Below are 12867 nucleotides of genomic sequence, written 5' to 3'. Positions count from 1 at the left end.
CTTTTGTAAGAGTTGTGATATTGGATACTTTTCTTAAAGCTTCAGATTGTGGAGGCAAGTTATTGCAGGAGAATTTTAGCTTTGATATTTTTACTAAAGCTGTGTTTTTACCATTATTGTCTGGACCAAAAAAAAAAAAAAATCCCACCCACAACAATAGCACAGGGAGACACCAAAGCTTCAGAAACAAAAAAACAATCCAACGATGACAACAAATACTACTCTAAAAAACCTTTCAAATTGCAATCCAGCTCTCTTGATTGTTTTTTTTAAATTGGCAGTGTGTTTAAGAAACCGTATGCTGCTGGGTGGGAGCCCTGCGCCACAGCTGAGAGAAGCATGGCTCGGGTGGGCGCGCTCCACGCCTGGGCCCAGCCAGCCGCCCTCGGCCCCCGCGGGGTCCCACCACGTTGCCACCTCCCACCCCAGCCAAACCCAGCTGCCGGACCACCAGCCTAAGAGCCTTATTTAATGCTGACATCAAATGTCCCATCGGCCCCCACCAGCCGTGACAGGCTTCGGATTGCTTTCTCTCACCCCCATCCCTGTTTTTCCTCCTGCCCTTCCAGCTCCAGTGATATTTATTTGGGTAGCACTTTCTTCACGTTTGTCAGAAGCCTCCTATCAAATCCTGTAAACAAGTAACTATGAAGTTGACACCTGCAAATAAACTAGTTTTCTCCAAATAGTTAGTCCTGCTAGATTGTGCCTCTTCTAAGCCTAGTCCAAAGGTCCGTTTTGAAGCCTGTTGGGGGACCCTATTTCTTCATGTTCGGCCGACAGCCCCTTATCGCCCCCCCGCTCCCCGGCCAGCGGCGGGAGGAAGGTGGGGTAGATTGCTGGTGCCGTGTCTTATTGCCTTGCTTTGATCCGTATTTGTGTGGTTGCGGGTGCACAGCACCGACCTATTGAACTGACCTATGCTAATACGGCTGGAATATTGCAGTAATTATTTCATTGTATGTCTGAGAGGTTCTTTCATGATTGAGAGCTCCGAATGCTGTACAACGCCAGCCCATTGAAATGCATATTCTTGTACAACCTGAAAAATGAATAGTTTAAGCCCCCCCAGGTGGGTTTTTGCTCTTCCCTTGATCTTTTATTTCATTCTCTAAAAATTCGAGATGAGCCCCCAAACTAAAAGTTCTGAGATCAATACGAGTTTTGACTAAACCAGAGCTGTAAGATTTGGCCCATAATTTCTAAAACTATTTTTGCAGCCTGAGAAATATCACCAGTCAAATCTTCCAGTCACAATGAGCTGCTCGAACCCACTGTTTACAGGTGCCCAATATAAACTGTACAATGTAAATTCAGTATCTTTTCCTCCTGTAGAAGCCTATTTCATACATTAGATTTTTATTTGATGGCAGTCAAGGAAATAAGCTTTTCAGAATTTCTGAAACATCCAGGGAGATAAAAGTCAGATGGTGCTCGAGCTAGTTAATTAAAACATTTCAGAATCTTTCACCTGCAGTGTCAAGCTGTTTTGTTAAGTGAAGAAATGAGAGACTAACAGAGCAGGTGCTGCTGCAAGCACAGATCGCCATAGAAAAACCACTTTACAGACGCCTATCAGAAGTAGTCAGACTACAGGATCTAATAGAGAGGGCAGCGTATGCTCATTGCTTCTCATTACCTGATTGTGAAATCTTTAGTTAAGGAGAAGTCTCATTGAAATCAATGGGGATTTTCCCAGACTAAGAGTGCAGGATTGGGACCACGCTGTGCCATTATAGCAGATATTACAAAGACCAGACTGCTTATATTATGGCTTTCAGTGGCAGCAACTGATCTGAAGCCCACTGGATTTAATAGAATGCTTCCCATTGATTTCATTGCAGACTGGATCAGGAGAAGAGTCACCACATGGCTGGTTCAGGATGAAACAGTAGAAGGAAGAGTCCTTGAAGTTGTTTAACAGGTTATAGACATTTTTTTTCCAGAAAGAACAATAAGAAAAAGTATTTATTCAAGGAACTATCAGATGATAGCATGGAGCAGAAAAACTAACCTGTAGTTGGCTAGGATAGTGTGAATGGACTCGTGTGGTATTTCAGGGCATCATTTATTTCTTTTTAAACGGAAAAGAATTACATAAGAAAGAGTCAGAAGCAAACATCTGCGCATACAAGCAGTGCCAGGGAAGTCAGCGGTGCTCGATCCAGGCATGTGGGTGTTTGAAAGACTATGGACAGTAGTTATGATACTCACTACCCAAGACCTGCTCTCCAGGGAGTTCGCTTGAGCCTTGGCACCTCTGGAGGTGCCCCCTTGAAATCACTGCAGATATGCATACGCAAAAATATTTGCCTTAGTCAGCAATTTCAGGACAGAAGCCTTAGTCTGTATGATCCTTGGGGCAGAGGATATCATTTATCCGTATTTATGCAGTGTGCATATGAGAAGGCTCCAGTCCTATCTGGGATTACGAGTAATAGCATAAAAAACAAGCAATATGTTCATTATCTCAAGGCTAATGAGTAGATTATTTGAAGAGTCATACATTACTCCTATCCAGATATATTAAGAGGAGAGAAACTGGAGAACATTTTAAAAGACTTTTCTCAGAAAGTGTGTACTTTAGGAAAAGATTATCTCAATGAAACATCTACTGTTAAAGTACCATCCCACCTCCTACTTACACTAATTAAAGTGCTAACCAAGATTAAACAGTTTACAATGTTGAAACTTGTTTTTCCCAGTGAACCAGCCCCCTTTCAGATGTCCGTCTTTACCAGGATATCTGTGCTACCTCTTTCCCATTGGTACAGCTGTACGCAAGTAGTTGTTTTTTCTGTTACCCCAGAAGATTCTGGTATTACATGAGGAAAAAGGAGAGAGATACCAAGAAAGAAAATGAGGCAGAAAGATTGATGTGCAACAGAGAAGCTTCTTTTTTCAATTTATCTTTTTCAATTTATCTATGTTTTTGGTTCTTTTATGGGTAATTGTAAAAGTACACATCTATTCTCAGCTATACTGTTTGATAAACTTATGTGTATCAAATATAGATACAGCTACAATTTATAAAAGTTGCCCTGTATTATACAGGGTTTTTTTTTTTTGCTTAAAAATAAAATGAAAAGATGCCCAATTCTACCTCAATATGTATTCTTTGTTTGCAAATGCACTATTGTTTTATCTGTGTTAGCTTCCTAGGCTCACTGGATGCACTGCTGCCAGTTATCATCACTCTCAAATGGGCACACCAGCCAAGACACGGCTTTGCAGATGAACTCCTTTTCAGAGGCAGTCTGCCCTTCTGAGATTTTTGCCCCGTTCTTAGATGTTCTTTTAGAGATGAAAGAAGGGCCTTCCCCAAAAGTCATTTCCTTTCCTTTCCATCTCAGTTCCTTTCCTTTCCGTCTCAGTTCCTTTCTGACTAATTGTTAGGAGAGGGCTCAGTTGTGGAAGACCTCAGAAAGGATATTAAACTGGAGTCAGTAACTTGAGAGTCTATTATTTTACTTCCCTGTGCCTTCATTTCCCCATTTATGCCGTGGTAATATGACACTGAAACACCTTGTAGGCTTAGTTCATTAAGCTCTGTTAGGTATGTGGAAGTATTTTTGTGAAAGATGCTAGAGGCATGAATGTTATTCTTGGTATCACTGTCATCTTAGGATAACTCTCTTAGTGCAAGCTTTTCTTCCCTCTCCTGAAAAGGGATGAATAAATATAACTGTCCCTCTGGATGGATTTTTCCTCTGGAGACCAAACCTAGACTTCCTGCACCGAAATGTCTAAGCACCACCACCTCACACGAAAGGACCAAAGCTATTAGATGGATGAGAAGCAATAGCGGTTTCAAGCCTCTGTACACATGTAACTGGAACAAAGAGCCCCACTAGTAAGGATTACATGTGCATCCATAATATGTTCACACAGTGATTACTTCAGAGAAAGTAGATCTGTAACAGCTAACGTATGCGAACACAAAGCTCTGCCTTATTGATGAATAGAAATGGAACAACCTCTTAAAAAAAAAAAATATCACTGAAGAGGACAAAAAAAAAGCATATGCTAAGGTATGATTGACAGCTGCCATAATGGACTGTCATGTCAAAAGAACTGCCTTGCTAATTCTCTTACATAATGAGCTAGATGCTAGGCACTCCTCACAAGTTTGATTGTGCACCCTTCCATCAATCTTACCGACATCTTGGCATCTAAAATACAGCAAAACCACTTAACAAGGGCTCTTTAAACAGGCAAGAGGAGGGATGTCTCTGTGTATTAAATGTGATGTGAAGGTTGCTATGGTAAATGTGAGCACACGAATGTTGCAGTGCAGAACTCCACACTGGTGGCTAGACTCGAGGCTGGCCGTGCCTCCAGGTCCCCGACGCAGACTCGGGCGGCGCGACTGAGAGCGGCAAGAGTCTGTTTCTCTTGCCACTTTTGTGGGGGGGCAAAATGTGCCTTTGTCTAATTCCTCATCAAGACCCCAGAGATCTGCATGCAAAAAAAGTGAGAATATACTGAAATGGATTGTAGTATGCTCTCTCCGAAAACTTCAAAGATGGGTTTTCATCCCCCAGGCTCCTTCAGTAACTAAGACTGGAAATGTATATACATTTCACTCTCCCCCCTCTTTGCCTGGTTGTCACAGTTACATAATGCTGCCAGTTGTAATCACAGCTCAATGACGTTGTTAGGCAACTCGGTTAGCTTTATTTATTGAATTGAAAATTGCCATATAGGTGTTGATTATCTGCCCCAGAGTCATGATGATTATAGCTTTAACTATTGGCACTTCCTTTATTACTAGTGCTCCGACTTCCCATTTTGCTTGCTAAATTTATAATCCACAGAGCCCCTTCAGCTGTGAACTGCTCCCTTCCAAGCAATCGTAGATTAATTGCCAGCTCCACCCTGGGGCCCTGTAGTGGAGGGGGATTGAACTGCACATCACAGAGTGAAGCTTAGTGTATAAACATTACTAGGATTTACTGTTCTCTTGGTTATTTCATGTTTTCCTTTTAGAATAAGTTCCACAGGAAACCTACTGGTTCCCCAGCTCCGTAGTGACATTTCTTAGATCTATTTTGTTCCTGTTTTGTTGTTACTACTCATTTATGATCACAAAGGCACTGAAAAAACAAATGTACTATAAGCTCACTGACTACCTCTGCCATGGCCCAGCCGCTCAGCAGCATATAGAAACCACGATCACTATGCCCACTATTTTATCCAGAGACTTTACAACTCTTCATTCAGGGCTATTATTGCTACTGTTTGTTCCATTTCTCCAGTTCTTCCTATTTCTTCTTACTCATGTATATGAATTTTAAACATCAACATAGTCCATGCTTCCTACATCTCCCTTTTCCTTTTGGTCGGGATTTTGCAACATTCCCACCTACACAGAATCATTCTTCGCATGTGCAATTCCATTGCCCTCCCTTTGCAAAGTAATTTGAACTCTCTGGCTGAGAACTCCTGATTTGATTGAGCACAAACACTGAGCAGTCCTGACTGTTCAGTATGAGCCTTGCAATCAGAGTCATCACATTCATTTTCAGTCTCCCAAGCACTTCCCTCTCTCTAGCACCGGGTTATGACTTCAAGAACTCTTGTGCAATTGTAACCCTGCACTAGAGCCTGCTCTTGTCTCAGTAGCACCAGCTTTTTGTTTAAACACATTTAATAGGACTTCTAACTTCCTGCTACCTGGAAATATTTTCCAAAGACACCCCAGTGACTCTAAAAGTTAAATACTTTCTAGGTATGCCAGCTCTTTAGCAATAACAACACCAAATCTGTCTCACCCTGCCAAGCTCTGCAGTAGTCACAGTCAAATTCCAGCCCATAGAGAGACATTCTGATACCTGAAGCATCATTTCCCTTCTCAAACAGTGTTTTTCAGCACTGTATTTGTTGTGCAAAGGTTTCTCACTCACCCCACGCTCTTCATCTTTCCTCTTCGCTGTTTCAGGCTTCCGCAGGGCTCCAGATCATTTCCAGCCCCAAGCTCACTCTCTTAGTCAACCTTCCTCTCACCATTGCTCCTCTGCAGCCTGCTCCCAAACAGCACCAGCACCCAGTGGCCCCCCAGAGCTTTGCCTCCCTGAGGACCCTCCCTTGTTTCATATTTGCCCCAGCTGCTGCTAAATTAATCCCTTGAATGTTCAATTAGTAGAATTACACTAGGGTATTTGGCTGAGTGAGTTTAAAAGTTTGTGTCTGTATCTTGTGAGTTTATGAGGCAGTGGTGAGTATAGAAAGTATTTCTGAAAGCATGACCAGAAGTAGTGAAGTTGTCAAGTCTATTTTTTTTAACAGAAAGCTTTTCCTAGCTATCCATTGTTTCCATGACACCTGTAATAAACTAACTTCAGCCTTTCTGTATGGATTTTTCAAAGCTGTATGTCTGTTTTGTCCATGCACTTGTTCAATTCATGTATGAACACACTCACTTTAGCAGCAAATTTTTGTCCTCTTTGGTAATAAATTAATCCTCTGGGATCCTGAATCCTGCTCCAGACAATCTAATACACAACAGAAGTCTTGCCCATCCTACTCATATCAGCTCAGTATGGGTGAGATATTTGCATAGGCAGTGGGAGTGGAGGCCACTATGTGTCTAGGACTCTGTTCAGCTCCTGACTCTATCACAGGCTTTCTCTGCGATCTTGGACACCTTGCTTTATTCCTGTATGACTCAACTTCCTAGCTGTAAAATAAGGAGAAGAGTAATTATCCATTTGGAATGATTAATATGCATACTCACGGGGCTGGGGGGGGAAGATCTATAGATAGGTAAGTAAGCAGAAAGATGAAAAGGTCTTTTGCTCTGATGGGTCTGAACAGGGTTTTTTTCTCACTTTCCCCTCTTAAGAGTACTTGAAAGTGAGAGAAAGATTATGTTCTGTCAGAGGGCCAGATTGTCGCAGAGAGAGCAATTCTCCATTTTTTGTTAAAGTATCTCTCATTTCAGTTGTTGTTCAGGGAATTTTTTTTTTTAGTTGTTTATCTATTCTACTTATAGCTTTGTTATCCTGAATTCAAAAAAATTTTCACTCTTGACTATTCAGCTGTTTTTGTATTTAAGAACTCCAGACATCAGCAGTAAATGACTTGTAACATGACATTCAATATATTTTTACACATAGGTTTGCTCTGTGGGGCTTTCTAAATTGTTTCTGCGAGGGGCAATCTCTTAACAGAAAGAAAGTTTTATGGCTATCTTTCCTTGCATTAGCATGTAAAACCATCTCTCTACCTTCATGCAATCTTGTGGTTTCTTCTACGACACTAGAGATTAATGGTAGCAGGTCATGTATTTCTTTTCTCAGAAAGAAAAAATCCCATCATGGGATGGGAAGAGAAGAGAAGCCAGTGCGAATCATCTGATCAGCCAACATTCCCTAGATCAGATGCTCTCCATCTGGGAACATCTGCCTTTGAAGATACCACCTGCTCATAAAAAAATACCAATAATAAACTGCTTATATGTCAAATATTGTATGGAGTGTTTAAAAGTTCATAACAATCATTTCTTGTAAAGTAACTACTTTATAGGTTTAAGTGGAATATAACATTCAAAAGCCAAAGCTAGCGCATCTGCTTCTGTGGTTGGTATGACAGGATGGTGTATGTACAGCCATGAGCACATTATAACATTTGATATTTTTAATCAAATCCCATTTTAAGGTGGGATGTGTTTTACTCTGTTAAAGGTCATTTTAGTTACAGTAGCATTAAGGATTTTCAATAAAACATTTTAAATGCCAGTTATATAACTGCTTTTAAAACATTTAACAGCCACATTGGTTACATGACCTGAGACAAAGGATATTTTCTCAGCACTTTGATATATTGTGGCTAGATTATCCTTTTGGGAACGCTCAGTTCCATAATGGCCTCAGGTCATCCTATAATATGTGGTGTAGGATTTTTTTTCACCAAAACAATAATTGCTAATGAAGCCTATGGTGACGGAAGTTCAATGACATGGCGAAGGATAGAGACTGTAGTCAATAATAGCAGCAGAGACTGGCCAGTACAAGAAGTTCATCCAGCACTATTCAAGGACAAAAAGATGTAGCAATAAGGAATGAACACACACTGCTCTGTGTCTTACTGCTGCACTGCAATTTAAAGTAAAATAACTCAGGTAAGGAGTTCTTCCCTCCCTTGCATGTCCAAGAATATTACACCATTAAAATATGATCTATAATAGGATATAAGATCATCTGTAATTTCAGGCCTTCATACCCGCGTGTACCTGGACTATAACTGAACACATACAGAGTTGTACCACTCCATACCTCTTCCTTAATCTTGGGGCAAGGGGGTACTATGAGATGAACAAGCTCCATACGATTTACAAGAGATTCAGGCCAGATCTTATTTTCAAGGGTAGACAGCTATTTCTAATTAGGTACCCTACGGAAGAATATCACTAGGGCACCATCTTCAGCTGTGGTATGTCTCCTGCCAGCACTCTCAGATTCTGGATCTCATTCCCAGACCCCTCAACTTTTTCGACTCTGAAGTGAGACTCCACATGGCAGATCACCATGTGCCAGTCAGTGCGAGACTCCGCTCTGTTTCTCTCAGTTTGTCTCACCTATCTCTTTAAATTTGGCTTCTTATGGCTAAAACCACCTATTGATGTGCGATCCTGGACTGTGTAGCATGCTTGGGTTCGTCGGTGGTACTAATCAAGCTTGTAGTTCTGTCTCCTCAAACTAAAGCAAGTGGCTTTTGTAGGACAAACTACTGCCAAAGGCAAAAAATATATTTAAAAAGCAAGCTTTTAAAAGCCTGTTATTGTTTTTATAAAAAGGAACCCTTTGTACAAAACCTGAAATGTCTTTTCTCCTTGTTTGAGCAGGAGGTTGGACTAGATGACCTTCTGAGGACCTGTCCAGCCTGAATTATGCTTAAAAAATTTGTATATTTCTTCAAAGGCAATATTGCAATAGACACAACCAAAATCCATTTTCACAGCTCCTGGGAGTCATGTCTTTCCCAGTGATTTCAGGTTGTAATGGAATTAAAAAGTTGCTGTGTTTCAGAATAATATCCTCCACAGCCAATTTTATCATGAGCCAATGAAATAAATGTTTCCAAAGTGAACAGCTGGCATCTCTTTTCATAAAAGATTCCCTTTTAGAACAGTATTTCCAAACAATATTACAGTGGCTCCATTCACATGGCTATAGTTAAGACTGTGTCAATACTTCTCTTATAAACCTTGTTTTTCGAGGGTTTATAACTTTACAACGGAACCATAATTAGCTGGGATTTGAGTTACAGCATAAGAGTTCAGTCTGTCTGTGAGCACATTTTTGCTAATATTAATAAAATCATTTTTAAATCACAGAAAAGTAAACAGTACTTTACATGCATAAAAAGGATTTTTCAAATTTAAAGAGCTTTGATTTAAAAAATGAAATTTGGCAAGTGATTAGAGCATAAGATGATCTTGATCCTTTTTGTCCTTTTAAAAGAAGTAGACCAAAAAAATCACTTTGGAAGCTCAGTCTGACAAACATAAGGAAATTCAAATTTAAAGTTGACAGTCTCTCCTTAATTTATGTTGTTTTCAAGAAAAGGCACAACAGTCTCATTAAAATGCACAGAATCAACCAAAGCTCATATTCTGTGGCTTTTCTCAGTTCTTACTTTAGTCTTGCTGCCACGTAAGCAGAGTTTTTAGTATTTGGTATCTTTTTGTTTGAGTATTTTATGACAATACCAATTTGCATCCTGCCTGGGGTTTTATGGTCACTTCAGTCTCAGTTATTAGCTCAGCTTTCTGTACTCCTCACTTCCAATGCCATCCTTAATTACAACGCAAAATGAACATCTCCTGTTTCCCATTCCAGTCACACTAAACCGTAGTCCACTGTGAGCCCAGCTCACTGCTTTAGCACGAGCCAGCTCTCAGTCCTGTTCATGCAGCTCTCCTGACTTCTTCAGCATTTCATGTGAAGGAGAACCATATTTGGTTCACTAGCTGTATATCTTAATCGCAAAGTCTACTGATATCCCAAAGGAGCTTTCTAAATATTCTAATGAATTCCCATGAAATGAGGCCAAGTAATTGCTGTCCTTACACAGAAACTAATTTGTTCATAAAAACTTGCCCTTTATATCATAAATTAAAGTATGTTGAAAAAATACATACAAGTCAAATGAGAAAATGGAAAAGATATGCAAAAGTTGGTCACACAAAATATATTTTTCTAGTAGGTATAAACTGTAATAAAAGGAATAAATATGCCAACACAGAAAGCCAATAGTGCAACAAAACCCTAGGATGGCTGTGTTCCAGCAGTTATATTCCTTCACCTTTCCCCTGCTCAGTTTTCCTCCCCTGTGGTTTTGCTTTGGACTTCAGGCTCCTCCTCTCTCCTGTGGCACTTTCCATGTCAGAGTCCCATGAGCACCCTGAAGCCTCCCTCTCCCTGACCTTTAAGGTTCTAGATTTACCCCTCTGAAATGCCACAGTGATCATACTTGACTTAATCCCTTCCATGCAGAGCTTGTGCTCCTGTGCAATATTCACCACTGTGTGCAAATGCTGGGAGCTCATTTCTAAACTAAGCCAAAGAATCATTCAGGAGAGCCGGCACTGTGCGTGACAGACTCGCCTGAGCCCAGCACAGCTTCAGGGAATCACTGATGGATGTTGTTAAAACCTTTACTATCACCAGGAAAACAACAGTTCAAGGAAAACTATGATCTCCTCAGTGCCACTGGTTCTGTTTCTAACTGAATCTGTTGCAACTTCCATCTTTCTGAAGATTGAGACTGTGGATACACATTATCGTAGGAAAGCCCAAGCAACTCACCAGATCTCAAGCCTAAAGAGATATCTAGCTTTAGCTCAATATCATGTTGAACTATTTCTTTTGCCTCCCCTCTCTTCTCCATACCACTCAGCTGAGCTAGTGTCCTCCTGAGGACTATATGATCCTAAAAGACCAAGAAAAGAATAGCAAGAGAAGACTTGCAATCCCTTTCAGTCACATATGGGTGGGTATAACCCAGGGCTTTGTTCATAGACAGTCAGAACTGAGCCTCTCACTAGTAAGACCACATCGCACTCCTTTGCCTTCCTTCCCTGTGCTACTGAGGCACTGTCAACGTTTCCCTCCTTCTTCCCTGACCAGTTAGCTCTTCATACACCCTGAGTTTGGTAATACAATCTTCGTTAAGCTAGGACACTTCCTAAACAGAAGAATAATCAGGGGTGATTTGGAAAGATGCCTATTTTATCTTAATATATTATCTCCAATGATGCTAAGCAGGGCAAAAGGAATAGAGTCTCACCTCGGCGTTACTGCAGAAATAAACACGAACCGTGCTAGAGTGTAAAGAGCCACCACAGAGCTCTCCTTGTTATCCTCGCTGACTGATCGGTATGGTAATTGCAGGCTAGGGCAACTGTATCCCACTCAGGCCAGAGGTAACTGTATTATACAGTCAGAGCCTTCCTGAGTTCTCTGGCCATCACCCTCCACACAAACATGAAGTTAAAATTGTTTCTTCAAATTCCAAGGGGATCAATACCTCACAGGAGACAGATGGGGTTTTCTTTTTCTACACTGAAAAAATGAGCCAGTGTCTGGAGTTCTGTCTCAAAGTATTCACTCAGCTAGAGAACACCACCAGGAGAAATCAGCAGAGAGTGGGCACCTGCTCTCCTCCTTGATCAGCCCTGGATCTTACCATTTGATGGTCGATATATAGGGAGCTTGCTGTTGCTGTTGCATGCTGCTTTTAAAACTGTACAGGCAAGTACAGCTCAGGCAAGAAGGGCATGGTTATTCTGTTTTGGAGCTTTTTTCATTTTTACTTGTAGCTGAATCCTCTAGGTCAATTGTATCTGCAGGGGTGGGAGAGGAATTTAATTGCTTTTACTTCCTACCTTCATCTCAGGGTGACCAGTCCATTAATAATGCACAGGGAACAGCTAAGAAATGCATGGTAGATTAGGGATTAATTGATATTTGGAAAGATTTCAATCCACATTTGAAGGAAAAGGTTACACACTGTAGTCCAGTTCTAGCTACTATTTGCATTTGATTATTTTATAATTTCTTACAGCCCTGCTTTTTCTGGTTTGAGATACGTTTTTCCCCCTTTTTTTGGCCAAACACTCTTTTACAAAAATTTCCGTGTTTGTTTCTTGCTAGAGATGTTTGTTACATTTCTGATACATGCCACCCCTGCATCAAATAAATACATACATTCTTCTGTGTCTTCCAGTAAATGTTTTTCTCTGCATTGACACCACCCACAGTTCCTTTATGAACAGTTTGACTTTTCAAAATGTTATTGATTTCTGTGCTTGAAAGTTAGAAGATTAATAGCTTTAGAGACAAAAATCCTTCAATCCTTTCACCAAGTAGGTGCTACAAGCTCACTTCAGAGCCTGCTGATGACTTAACACATCACTTTTAGTAAGAAACTTGAGCAAGGCACTCCTCAAATCGGCAAGGCACTAAAATACAGGAAACAGATGGGTAATTCCAAAGATGTCAGGGCAGGAAGGTCTGATTCAGTTGGTCTGAAAATGATTAGCCTGAAACCTCGACTTGGTTTGCTTAGATTGCCCCAAAGAAATGGCAATGACTTCAGTAACTTCTTTAGCAATTTTAAAGGGTGCAAAACAGTTAATAAAAAATTCATAAAAATTGAGTCTTCTGCTAGCAGAAGCTGAATCTAGCTGTCAGGAGCAAGAGACTATGCAAGAAGAACAGAAGACTCAACATGGGAAAGATGTATTACACTCTTTTTAGACCTTGAGAAATTCACTATCTTTTCCTGATGCCAGTCATATTAAAATAGACTAAAGTTAGGAATATAACATAAAAGTCCAGTTACAAGCACTTTGTTAATGTT

The sequence above is a fragment of the Apteryx mantelli genome, chromosome 13, assembly GCF_036417845.1.
Source record: "Apteryx mantelli isolate bAptMan1 chromosome 13, bAptMan1.hap1, whole genome shotgun sequence".
Lineage (NCBI taxonomy): Eukaryota > Metazoa > Chordata > Aves > Apterygiformes > Apterygidae > Apteryx > Apteryx mantelli.
The sequence above is the reverse complement of the archived record's forward strand: the minus strand, read 5'-3'. Positions refer to the sequence as shown.